This window comes from Simochromis diagramma, unplaced genomic scaffold, assembly GCF_900408965.1.
Source record: "Simochromis diagramma unplaced genomic scaffold, fSimDia1.1 OVJJ01000107.1, whole genome shotgun sequence".
Taxonomy (NCBI): domain Eukaryota; kingdom Metazoa; phylum Chordata; class Actinopteri; order Cichliformes; family Cichlidae; genus Simochromis; species Simochromis diagramma.
In genome coordinates this window covers 10,386,100-10,400,397 of record NW_024387209.1, presented here as the reverse complement: position 1 = coordinate 10,400,397, position 14,298 = coordinate 10,386,100, and positions in this window count along the sequence as shown.

Below are 14,298 nucleotides of genomic sequence, written 5' to 3'. Positions count from 1 at the left end.
TCATGGTAATATATATTTATCATTCTTGTCCATTAATTTTCAAAATGACAGTTTTCCAAAAAAAAAAAAAGCAGATAAAACAGTAAAAGCAAATGATTATTTTTTGATTAAGTCGCCAAATTGCAGTTATTTACGTGCATTCCTGAACAGAAAAAAATGGTTTTAATGTTAAAAAAAACTTATGTTGATCTGGCTGTTGAGAATGTTTCCAGCTGGTTCTAAACCTAGTTCTTAAAACCTAAAAGGGGACCAATAAACACGTTTTAGAACTTAGTGCTGTCTGGATTGGGTTTTTGATAACAAGTAGAAAAGCCCACAGATGTGAAGAAAGTCACAATACAATACAATGAAAATTTTGAAAACTGCCAGGACTTTATTTTATACAGGTACCATCTTTCCCAACTGTATATATAGAAATCTGGAAGATGATCTTTGTGTGTATAAAACACTGAAACAGAATAACAACCGGTCACGGCAGATTGCTGCCCCTCCCTGAGCCTGGTTCTGCTGGAGGTTTCTTCCTGTTAAAAGGGAGTTTTTCCTTCCCACTGACGCCAAAGTGTTTGCTCATAAGGGGCCATATGATTGTTGGGTTTTTCTCTGTATGTATTATTGTGGGGTGTACTTTATAATATAAAGTGCCTTAAGGCGACTGTTGTTGTGATTTGGTGCTGTATAAATAAAACTGAATTGAATTAAATTGAACAAAATACAGAATTATTATTTCACTTAAAATTAAATTAGCATGAGGCGGAAAGTTACTCAATGCCTCACCCTCACCCTTACCTCATAGCTGGTTACAATGCTCGAAAGAGGGATAGTGACAATACTGACCAATATACAGTAGTGTGCAAAAGTTTTGAGCCAACCTCATTTCTTTATATTTTCTAAGAAAATGAGACAAGGGTACATTGTTCAATGAAACGTGCAAACAAAAATGAAAATACAATATATAAGGCAAAAGCCAAGTTTGTACAATTCTAATGAGCTTGAAGAGTCAATATTTGCTGTGACCTATTCCTCAGCACAGTTATCTTCAAGAATAGTTCTTCAGGCTTCTTGAAAGACATTCTAAGCTCTTCTTCAGATGTTGGCTGCCTTTTGTTCCATTCTGTGTCAACATTATCCCACACTTCTTCAATGATTTTGAGGTTTGGGCTCCGGGTAGGCCAATCCATGACTCAGAGTCTTTGTTTGTGTCTTTTTCTATCCATGTATGTTTTTAGTGCATTGGCAGTGTGCTTGGGACAACTGTCCTGCTATTAAGCTTTTGCCAATAGGAAATTTTTCTGATAGTATTGCATTTTGGCTCAAAGTATGTCATTCCAGTGATAACGCCATCAATTTTGACATACTGAAGATAAACCAAAATAGTTATTCTGTAATTTGACATACCTCAGCCGATCTCGCCTTAAGAATTACTTAATTTCTGATAAAGCCTCAGTAGACCTATCAAATGCATTTCCCAGAGCCTCAGTCATGTACAGTGTTGGGCATGTTACTTTGAAAAAGTAATTAATTATACTTTCTGGTTACTTCTTCAAAAAAGTAGATTCTAAAAGTAATTAATTACTTGAAAAGTAACTATTGTGTTACTTAAAAAAAAGTTTAACCCTCTATAACTGGCCATTTTTAACTACTTTTGATTTTCCCTCTACATTTCACCTTTAAAAACTCTTTACTTTGCCTTGTTTGGTATCATTCTTTTCAGCACAACCTCACATGTTATTAACACAATTGATCTAAAATCAGACAGAAAACATAAAATCTGAGTAGAAAAAGTTATATTTTTTTACTGTAACAACCACAAACATGTTTAATGAATCATATTTCATTAATTTTAATTCAAATATAAATTGTCAATTTTAAAATCCTACGCACAAGTTTTGCAAACAACGTTATTTGCAGCCATTTACCTTTTACCCCTTTTTTAATAACCATTTCAAACTATTTACACAACAATCAGGTGTTCTGCATTCAATAAGATGCCACACAAATTATTTGGGCCACTCCAAAAATTTCTGTCCACTATAAAGGAGAACATCACAGCCTGATACCTGCAGGTCTGACAGCAGCAGGTGTATCACTCCTGTTCTCTACCTGGAGACAGCAGTCACCTTATTGTTCTGACACACAACACAAAACTATCCACAACACTACACACTAACTACACAAGACAACACATTAACTACACACTACAAACATGCTAAACGTCACAAATCTCTCACATCTCAAAACTCGCTCTCTCTCTTTTTCTGCTCTTTCTTTCTCTCTCTCGCTGTCACTCCTAAAGCTTCCCCCCTCTTCCTAAACAACCAAATGTCATGTTGCCATATCATTTTTGATTGGTCGACATGGTGCATTTTTCCACCAACACGAAATGGCAGTTTTTTTGTTTTGTTTTGGGGGTTTTTGTCATAAGCAGAGAGTGCTTGCTAGCGCTGTCCTTAGACAGTAAATGTGACAAAACTATTGAGGAAAAAACGCCGCGTATATATTGTTTATCATGACTCTGGTTTTACGTGGCCTATCAACACAATTTAAAAACTTGTTGCTTTGTCATCTTGAAGTGGTCATGTGATTGGCTTACCACGACTACTTTATTCTTCCTCAGTCAAACAGCAGTGCTCATGCGATTGTTTTGCCCCCTAGCTCCAGGTGTTGTGCCAAAAAGTGATCATCGGGCAGAAAGTGATTGCCGTCCGCGTGCAGCTGCTTGAAGCTGTAGCACCCAGATTACTTACATAGACAGCTACTTCCATGCAACTGATAAGCTGCGGTTGTCACGGTCCTGGGTCTCCTGACCCAGCGTTTTTAGTTCTTTGTGATGTTTGTATTATCGTACTTGTGTGAGTTATTCTATGGTTTCTAGTTTCGATCCCTTGCCCTTCATGTTTCTCTGTGTCCCCTCTGTTCTGTGTAAGTCTGTGTCTGCATGTTTGAGTTCCCCTCTGTGTCTCTCGGTTCTTAGAGTCCTCTGCCTTATGGTTTATGTCTCTGTGTTTCTTAGTTGCTGTCTCCACTGTGTCAAGTTCGCGTCTCTGTGTGATCCTTCCTGTTTTACTTTGATGGTCCGTGTCTTATGTGAATGTGTCCTGCTTTGCTTGTCTCGTCAGTCCTGATTTCTCCCAGGTGTTCCCTCCTTCTGTGTCTCATTCCCCTCGTTACTCCCCGGTGTATTTAAACCCTGTGTTTCTCTGAGTCAGTGTCGTGTTGTCCCTCATGCTGTGTGGAGCGCTCTGTGTCTCTCTGTGGGTTTAGTTTGTGAGTTCCAGTTTAGTTTGTATGACTTTCTCCTGCCAGTGAATAAAGCTGAGTTCTTTGTGTTTAAACCTCGTGCCTGAGTGCCTGCATTTTGGGTCCAACTCCTGCCTGCCGCACAGCGATTCATGACAGCGGTAAGCTGAAGACAGCTTCAACCGTCTGTTTGTTGAAAAATAGTAACGCGACCGCACCGCATTTTCTTGTTAGTAACGGTAACGGCGTTGTAACGATAGAAATAGTAATTAGTTAGATTACTCGTTACTGAAAATAGTAACGCTGTTATTCCCATCACTGGTCATGTCTTTGTTGGATTTCTTCTTTTCATAGATTAGAACTACTAATCTATGACTATATGACCTATGACTCAATGACTACACGTCATTGAGTCGTAGGTCAGTCTTACATGGCTTAACAACCCAAAGAAAAATGCTTTGAAAATGGTCATACACGATTGCAGTGAAAATGAAAGAAAAATCATTGACTGTGAAAGATGTGCTCAATACTGCTTTGAGAAATTTCAAGAAAATCCAGCTCATTGAATTCAAAATATGAGGGGTGGCTCAAGACTTTTGCTCAGTACTGTATAGTATCTTTCTCTTAAAATGTCTCACTAAGTTTATTTACAGTGTTTACAATTAAAGGTTAATTGAAGGTTAATTGCAACAAACTCAGGACTTTAACTTTCAAAAACTGATGACCCCAAACAAAATGTATTTCAGTTGTTTGTATTGATTAGTGCTGATAGTGTGCAGCAGTTTGCTGAGGTCATGTGTGTCAGTGATTATTTTATACTGAAATGGGTCAGCAGCTTTGGCAGCCTATTGATTCCACATAAAAGGCATAATAACAAGTTATGAAGTGTGCTGTTCTTGTCCACTGGACTGTAAGTATTCTTTGTGATGCTATTTTGGGGGAATTTCTAGTTTCTTAGAGAAAAAAGAAAAAAGAACCCAGATGAACCCACTTAGACCACGTGAAGCACAATTGTTCTTGTTACAACTTTAAACTGAATATTTACTACTGTAAATATTTTAAAATAGAGTTTAAATTCAAGTTAAAGGAAAATAATTCATTGGAAAACTACTAAAAAATAATGAGGTAAAATCCATGTCAACTAAAAGAACATGACTTGTACTTTGAGATTAACCCATTATTTCCCCAAGAAACAATGCCAAACCTGTGATGTTTTTCCAATTCTTCATTGCATTTTTAATAATGAGTCAAACATAATTCCTGTCAATCATGAACCCAAATTTTGGTCAACATTTAATTGCAACATAAAACAAACATGAATGGAGAAAGTAACACAGCATTTGCAGGCAGATGATGAATCAGAAAATGAGAAGATATACTGTATTCATAGCGAAAATATTAAAGAAGCTCAAATATTATTATTATTATTTTTTTTTTTTTAGTTTTAACATTAAATTCCATCTCTTAAATGTTTTTTTTCTTAACCATGTCTCACACATGATTTAACCTCCTAAGACCCAAACTCTTTCATGGCATGCATTTTAAATTTTTCTTTGCTATTTGGGTTGATTGGGACCTAAAGAATGTAAAACCAAAGAATTACCAGATTTTTTTTTTTACCTAATTTTTGTTTCTGAGACAAATGAGATCCACATATGAGGACAAATTTTGATAGAACAGTGGCAGTATAATGTCCTCGTAAGTGGATATCAGGCCCTTGTAGAGAAAAATTAAGTATTTTCGTCTAGACATCCCAAAATATGATGTCCACATGTGGACGCCAGGTCCTAGGAGGTTAATTAATTGATTGATTTTGCTGAAGTATTTCCTCAGCTGGCAGATCATATGATCCTTATGTCCATTTGACAATGTAGGACCTGAACTTGTCTCCGCAGTTCTCAAACACAGTGTTTTTAAATAAAAAGACAATCGACATGTTGGCGAATTCAAAATCGCATCAAGTGTGTTGTTGCATTTTAAGCTTTGTTGACATGTTGTCTTTGTACTTTTTTCATTAAGTTACTAGCCAATGATTACATTTTATTTTTATTTAATATTTTACATAGCACCTCATTTTTCGATAAACAATAAACAAAACAAAATTAACTAAAGAGCAGTCTGAAGTATTTACCACACTTAAAGAATCTAATTCTACTGACCTATAATCCTTTTCTTTGGCTTTTTTCTTTATCTAGTTTTACAATTTGTCCATTATTTACCACCAAATGATCGCAATATTAATTCACATAGTATGACTAATAAAATAAAATATATACAGAATAATTCCTGACATATAAACAACCCCCCTGGACCACATTGCAACTGATTTTACAGCATCAGACTGTTAACAATAGTCTCTCCAGCGAGTGAGATGACTGCAGTTCAACCGATGAAGGTTGCTTCTAAAAACTAATTAGAGTGAACACAGATCCCATTTGTGTTGGCAAGGGTCGACCACTTTCCGATCGGATTTTCCAGCCTGTTGGAAATTCACGCCGCACTAATCTTGTTGTGCACTGTTTGTTTTCAGCACGGCGTTTGCGGTGACAGCGTTGTCACATTAGAACAGACAGCTGGGATTTAAAAGGGAAACAGTAGTTCAATCCACTTTTTTTTGTTGTTGTTTGCAGAATATTTGCATTCAAATGTGAAATATTTTGACATTCATAAAAATGAAAGTCTGCAATATAAATTCAAATTGACATTGAAGTGGATCTCTGGCTAATTCTATGGAAATGCCTGCTGGACATGCCGTGCTTTTTTTTTTTTCTTCCACTGTTTTACAAGCAGAGTTCAATGAAAAATATTCATGACTGCTGACAAGTCCCTGTGTGTGGGCTCTGCTTCTCACAGTTTTCACCATGGAAACCGCAGATGGTTGGAATCAGAATGACAATGGCTGATATTATAATCCAAATGGTGCTTGTTGTTGCAGATAGAGAACAATGATGATGATGTGCACTCTTGCGTGATGATGATGTTTCTTCTTCTTGTGAAACTAAAATGAACCACTTGACTCTATGCTATGGTTGAATTCCTGCCTTAATTTACCTTTCTTCTTTTTTTCCCCATCATCCCAGCAGTCTTTCCCTCTTTAGCTAGAGCTGCAACAGAGGTTGCTAACATTTCAAGAACTAGGTTTGTGATTAAAATGTCACTTGGTCAAACCTGGTTAGGAAATTCTGGCTGAGGGTGAGTAAAGGAGACACACTCTGGCCTCTGCTCAACAGTTACTGTCAAGGTCTGGCCCGTAGCACAAGACTGTGGCAGCACTTCAGTGGGAAGATCCCAAATATGGGTCTGTCTTCGTGTAACACTCGCTTCCTACGCAACTCCCACCATGTTAGCTGTCATTCGAAATACAGGAAAATCCTAAGAGAATCATGAATTTGTATGAATAGGTTAGGATTAAGCAGAATATAACATTTTGTGTCCCAAAAGGTACTTCTTTCAGAAAAAAAGATTTTGTCCATAAGCCACTTTGAAAGCTTAAATCATCCTGCTATGTTCTTTTTAGAGAGAAGATATTTTCCCCTGGTTACCCTTCCAAATAACCCTGCTTTACTGTTGTTGGGTTTTGTATTCTATAATACTTACCCCCCCCCCCCCCAAGACCCCAAATTATTGGTGATAATCAGTTGATTAGCAGTAGCTGGCTGCTACTTACCCTCTTAATTTCTGTGGAAGCAGTGAGGATGTACTCTACATAGTATTCATAGTATGTTTAAAAAAAACCTTCCTTTTTCACATCACTACAAATTCTTGTATTTACAATACACTGCAAAAAGGAATCACTTTGTTTTTTCCTTGAAAGGGGGGATTCAGGATTCCACCGATCCTTGATGTTGTGATGACACAATATTTTGTTGGGACCAGTCAAATTTCAGCAAGGTTTTTATATATATAGTATAAATTGTCATCATATAAATCACAATCATATAAGTTGTGTAAAAAGACAATATTACTACTTTTACGCTTGGGACTTTAAAAGTGGTAATTCTAGTTTAATTTTGATATTATTGTCAGTTCTAGAGAACATAATAATGAGCTTCACTTGGGAAGAAAGGTGTGCGTTCTTAGCAACAGCTGTAAAATCAGATTGTGATGATGTTTTTGCTTTAAATTACAGCCTTTTATTGTTGACCATTTTTTTTCTGTAATAATAATGTAGTTACAGATTGTGCCAGCTAAAAAATAACATCTTGTATGCACCCTCAGTTTGTTGCAATCAAAACGTAGTAAACACCTTTCTAAAGCACCCTTGGTCTACATAGTCTTTATATCTGCTGGCGCACTAAAACTAGACTCCCACTCTGTTTCCATTCCAAAGTCCAAGATTTTTGTTTTGTTGTCTGTGTAAACCTTTCCGATGTCACAACTATTGAATCCTGTTAACACAGAATGACTAACAACGAACCACCCACTCATGCCACACGGTACTTAAAGACAAACCCACCCTTGGAGCTGTAGCTAACAGGCGGAATGTAAACAGGATATATACAGGGGCAGGTTTAATGGGGCACGAAATAAGGGTGGAAATTATCATTACATACAGTAACTTGTAAAACTTACGGCCAAGGTTAAGTAATTATAAAAAATTATACGTTATTTTTACGTAACATTTGTTTAACAGTTTGTTCCTGCTTTACAGCTTCGGTTGAATAAAACTCTACCGCTCTTCTCCTATCCTCCCACACATTAATTGCAGGGGCTGAAAATAACACATTCCAAGTTTGCATAGTATAATGTGCGCTCCTCGCTGTCATATGGGGTGTAAATTGTTCATGATATAAAGAAAAGAAGAAAAAGTAACTTATTTAAAAATAGCCTGACAATGAGACTTGTAGACTAGAAAGCAGGGCACATGAAAAAAAAAAAGCTGGTTGTAGTTTATTTTTAAGAACATAATCTGAACACAGTTAAAATCAAAATAGCTAGCAACTTTCACTCTTATATAAGAAGCAATTACTGAGAGGGGGGGAGCAAAGGCTTCACCTTGAAATTTGTAAAGTCTAGAAAAACACTGTAAATGTTAGTCCATCCTATCCACTGCCTGAAACTACTCATTTATTTCCTCTCTTCTTTCATTTAAGTCGCGTTCTTTTATCACACAGAACGGGTTTTACCAGCAGGTGGGTAGGGTTTGTGAATATACAGCCCCTGCCGTGTGCCTGAGGTGGTTGTATCCTTATTGACATCATGCAGAGCCAACAGTAGAAAAAAATCTGTCTGAAATAGAGTGTGTAGACCAGTCTCAAGCCTGAGTACTTGGATCACAAAGATTACTTCCACATAAACTGACCTCATTAAAAAGTGCTAGATGGACGGATGGATTTAAAACAGTTCACATATTTGTAGTTTTTAAGGAACTTTCTGAGTTTTATCATAATACGAATTTGATACTCCTTTCTCTTATACTTTTTGACTTGTACCCTCAGAGTATTTCTTTGAGCCCCTCCATACTATGACTGTATCTTGCAGATCTGATGTCAGGTCATCTGTACAGCTCATTCCACTCCCAGACCCTCTGAAACCTGAGTTTGATGATGTCAGTGTATGTTTGATCTTGCTCATCAAATATTAAAGGTATTTCAACTTTTCTTTGAATTTTCTCAAGAAAATATCTTTCTTTTTTTCTTTCCAAAGTGTGTCTGTGTGACATAAAACCTTACTCTAAAAGTTCTTCTGAGCCTTTCACAACTTGAAATGGGTTATCTATGAATTCTTGCTTCATTAGGTTGTGAATACTTTATGAGGTAAGACATGATCCAAAATGCTTAGGCATCTTCTACCGGTAGGATGTAATGGCTATAAAAATAACCATGGACCTTGAAAGTGACATCATTTGATATATCTGACTGCACAAGGACACAACTATGATTTTGCTGATACATAATGAGGTGGACAATTAGCCAAATGTTGTTGCATTTGCAAACAAATCTGTAGTGGTTTGTTGCATGAAAAAAGCAATATTGATTGACAGTTACAAGCAGCCTTTAGTTTGCTCATCAAAGTCAGATCGTAAAAGAATTTTAATCAAAAACAGTAGAGGTTGATTTGATAATATTACCAGACTGAGTCATTGTTAACCACCCAGTCACCATCGGATCATCTAGGGTTAAAGTTGCTTTTTGTTTTGGCTATATGCTGAACTGGCAAATATTCAGGAAACGGAAGATACTGATCTCAGATTAAGTTTCTTACATCCATTAGGCATTCCAATGTAATGTTTCCATTGGGTTATTCTATACACATGAAAATTTAAAGAGCAAGATTTAAACCTATCCCCAAACTGGTCACTGGGACAGTAGTGTATGTCAAAATTTGTAGCATCATGAAAATAAATAGTACATAGAATAGTACTACTTTTAGAACAAAACAAGGTTGTATATAACAAATGGCTGGACCTGAGAAGTGTACTACACAGTAATATTAGAGAGTTGAGCTATGTTGAGCTTAAGACAGAGTATTGTGTGCCACAAAAGTTGCTGTCTTTTACCTAGCTAATTGACTGTGGTGATTCCAGAAACAAGCTGCTCCCAAAAACGTTATGTGTTCAGTGTAAGTGCTTTCTTTTCAAGACATCTTTTATTTACAGCAAGTTTTAAGTGCAATATACATTTTCTGCTGGGGGGGAGTTTGTTTTATATGAGAAACTTGTTAAGCCACACCCTACTGATGTCATGAATTAATAGGGATGGGAATTGATACGAATGTAACGAATCTGATTCCTTTATCTTTATCAATTAATGATTTGATTCCTTATCTATTCTCTTATTGATTCTCAGTGTGTTCTCGATCCGCTTTGAGAGTCACCATCATCGCTACACAGCGTATCTGTCAAGAATCGCTGTGTGGCAGGCAGGAGTTGGACCCAAAATGCAGGCTCTCAGACACGAGGGGTGAACCCAAAATCACAGCTTTATTGCTGGCGTGGTGGGACACAAATAACAATACAAAAACTAAACTAGGAAAATATAAACTAAACTTTACAGAGAGGCACACAAGGGAACACACAGCTTGAGGGACGACGCGACACTGACACAGAGAGTGTCAGTGCAATATACATTTTCTGCTGGGGGGGAGTTTGACACAGAGAGTGTCAGTGTCTTTGTTCGGAACAAAACAAAACAGGGGCACCAAGAGATCAAAAATGAAAAGTCCACAAGAAACACAGGAACTTGGGTCACAGTTTGAAAACAGTTCAGGAGACCGACCCGGAGGACAGGAAGACAGGTCTAAAGCAGTTCAGTTCAGGAAGTCGACCCAGGGGATGGCACAAAAGTTCAAAACGGGGCAGTTCAGGGGGCTGGCCCGGCGGGCGATGGCACAACAGTTCATAATTCAAAAGGTCCGGAGGTCGACCCGGCAGGTGGTGGCATAGGTGACAGAGCTGGTCCGGAGAAGACAGTGTCACAGGCAAAGGAGATCAGGAGGGCCGGCCGCGCGGAAGGCAGCTGTGGCGACTGAGCGGGAGGTGATGATGCCCAGCCAGTGGCCTGGAAAGTGGCCGGTGATGTTGATGGTGCTGCAACATCACTGGAGTGCCCAAAAGCACAAGGTGTGCAATACTCAGAGACATGGCCAAGGTAAGAAAGGCTGAAAGACGACCACCACTGAACAAGACACACAAGCTGAAACGTCAAGACTGGGCCAAGAAATATCTCAAGACTGGTTTTTCTAAGGTTTTATGGACTGATGAAATGAGAGTGAGTCTTGATGGGCCAGATGGATGGGCCTGTGGCTGGATTGGTAAAGGGCAGAGAGCTCCAGTCCGACTCAGACGCCAGCAAGGTGGAGGTGGAGTACTGGTTTGGGCTGGTATCATCAAAGATGAGCTTGTGGAGCCTTTTCGGGTTGAGGATGGAGTCAAGCTCAACTCCCAGTCCTACTGCCAGTTCCTGGAAGACACCTTCTTCAAGCAGTGGTACAGGAAGAAGTCTGCATCCTTCAAGAAAAACATGATTTTCATGCAGGACAATGCTCCATCACACGCGTACAAGTACTCCACAGCGTGGCTGGCAAGAAAGGGTATAAAAGAAGAAAAACTAATGACATGGCCTCCTTGTTCACCTGATCTGAACCCCATTGAGAACCTGTGGTCCATCATCAAATGTGAGATTTACAAGGAGGGAAAACAGTACACCTCTCTGAACAGTGTCTGGGAGGCTGTGGTTGCTGCTGCACGCAATGTTGATGGTGAACAGATCAAAACACTGACAGAATCCATGGATGGCAGGCTTTTGAGTGTCCTTGCAAAGAAAGGTGGCTATACTGGTCGCTGATTTGTTTTTGTTTTGTTTTTGAATGTCAGAAATGTATATTTGTGAATGTGGAGATGTTATATTGGTTTCACTGGTAAAAATAAATAATTGAAATGGGTATATATTTGTTTTTTGTTAAGTTGCCTAATAATTCTGCACAGTAATAGTCACCTGCACACACAGATATCCCCCTAAAATAGCTAAAACTAAAAACAAACTAAAAACTACTTCCAAAAACATTCAGCTTTGATATTAATGAGTTTTTTGGGTTCATTGAGAACATGGTTGTTGTTCAATAATAAAATTATTCCTCAAAAATACAACTTGCCTAATAATTCTGCACTCCCTGTATAGTACAGCAAAAAAAAAAGCATACAAAATTGCACAAAAAAAAATCTGCGAAACAGCAAGGCTGCGAAAGGTGAACCGCGTTATACTCCGCGTTATACCATACTTTATACCCCTCTGGTTCATGACTATATTCTCAGAGAGCACAATAATATAAAAGACTGATGGCTATGGCTAGAGGGATAGCTTCTGGATGTGAAAAGTACAGTAAAGAAAAGTGAAATTGACTTAAACCTGCATTCTACATGAGGTACAAACAAGCACAACTCAACAAAAGTTGCAACAGAAGATACATCATAGGTCTCCATTGCTAGTATTATTGAATACTGCAGAGTGTTCCCTTTATAAATTCTGTAGTCAAATGGAGGTTAAAGCAAGATATGGTTTATGGTCTGGCATACCTTATCATTGATTATCATGTGAGGATATCCTCAGATTCCACATCAAATATTGTATGCAATGCATAAATGACAGCCGTAGTGCAAAATCTGTAGTACCGAATAGATATCATGGCATCTGTTTTATATAAACTCTTTATTCTGGATCAGTAGTGGTTAATAAATTTGCATTGTGTAATGAGTAAAGCAATGTAATCTACAGTCATCAGTTGTAACTATTTCTTATAAAACATGTTTGATATTTTCAATAATTTAACTTCCTCTTTTTCTCCATTCATGATCAAACCTAGAGCCTTTCCTTTTGTCTCTTTTCTTCAGCATTTAAGGATAAAAAGAACTAAAGAGAATTTGTATTTTTGCTAGTATTGCAGTTTAATACCAAAACTCCTAGCCATTACTGCATTTCATTGTTAAGAAGATGCTGTAAATCAGTACAATGTATGTGACTGAGGTTAAACCTTTCCACAGAGTTAATGGGAAAGAGAAATTTCCTAATCTCCTTGTTGTCCCATGTATTTATTAAGCCACAGAGGTTCAGGTTAGGGATAGGGGGAGTTTTGGGTCAGTCCACATCTACTCCCTTTTCATAAAATATTCAGTGATTTCTAGGTCTAGATGGAAATGACTATAAAAGAAAATCTGTAATGCTGAAATGAATGAGGCATCTTTCAGTTTCTTAAAAAAATGCCTGTGCATAATGTGACTAAGGCAAAAAGCTCAGCTCAAACCAAAGCCTTAGACTGCTAATAAAATGACATTTCAGGAAGTTTTATGACAGGCAAAAATGCATGTAAAGGGTAGGGTATCACTTACGTGCAATCTTCACTCCAACCCTGATTTTAAATTGTTTGCTGGTAACCCAGAGGAAGTCAAAAGGTCAACAAAACTTCCTACCCTTTAAATTCAAATAATATCTTGGGTAGATACCCCACTATAGATTTATCACTTTCAGCATTATACAAGAGTTATTGTTATTTGGAGTGTCCCTTGTGGCTGTAAAGTATTGGGGAAAATTGGGGGGAAAAGCACACCTCGCTGTCAAGCACCGAGTACCCACTCCAGCTTGAATAGATTTTGGACAAAGGATTTAAGCAGCCGGTGCTATCTTCAACCCTCCTCGAGGCTGTGCCACATATCCTGTCAGGGCCACATACTGGTTCTTTACACAACATGACCCACTGCGCTGCTGCTGCATAATACATCACCTCCTTGACACCAAACGGTAGAGACACCATTGCGGCTTACATCTTCCGACTCATGAAAGACACATCTTTGAAGCTCCACTGCGTGTTAACTCCAGAGAGTGTCAGGACCTGACATTGCCTATATATATATATATATATATATATATATATATATATATATATATATATATATATGCACAGCAAAACTTTAAAAACTGGACTGTCTATCTAAAGATAAATTTACTTCTGGGGTGGGGGGGAGGGAATAAAAATAAATAAATAATGATGTGTTGTTATCAGGATGAGGCCAAAGAAGGCCCCTGTTTTCTTACAACCTGACAATTTCGTCTCCCTGTCATATGCTACAAAGATGGAGAAAAATCAGGCATGCTCTCATTTTCCTCAACTGATGCCACTGGGAAGCAAATAGGATAATGCAGCATGAAAGAGGCATAAAGGAGGGGGATTGAGAAGGCATATGATACTGCTAGATAGAGTGTGCTACAGTTTGTTTTCTGCCACTTTAGAAGACAAGTAATAGCCAACGTATGGCTGGATTGAAATCCAATTATTTGGATTTAAATGTGATCAAATGTTCCACTGACTGCCAAGTTAAATTCTGCTGTTGTCTCCTTTTCAGTGAAACAATTGACTTAACCTGACAGCAATTATGTACTTATTTGACAAAAACTTTTAATCAAACTGACTATTGATTTGAGGTCCCTGAAATTGGGGGCAGAATTAAGCAAACACAGTTCACATCCAGAGGCACAGACTTCAAACAGCAATCAGGCTGCTTTGTTAGTGCTCTTACTAGGGGAAGGAAAAAAATCTGATTCTAAGCAGCACATGCACCTTTATGATCAG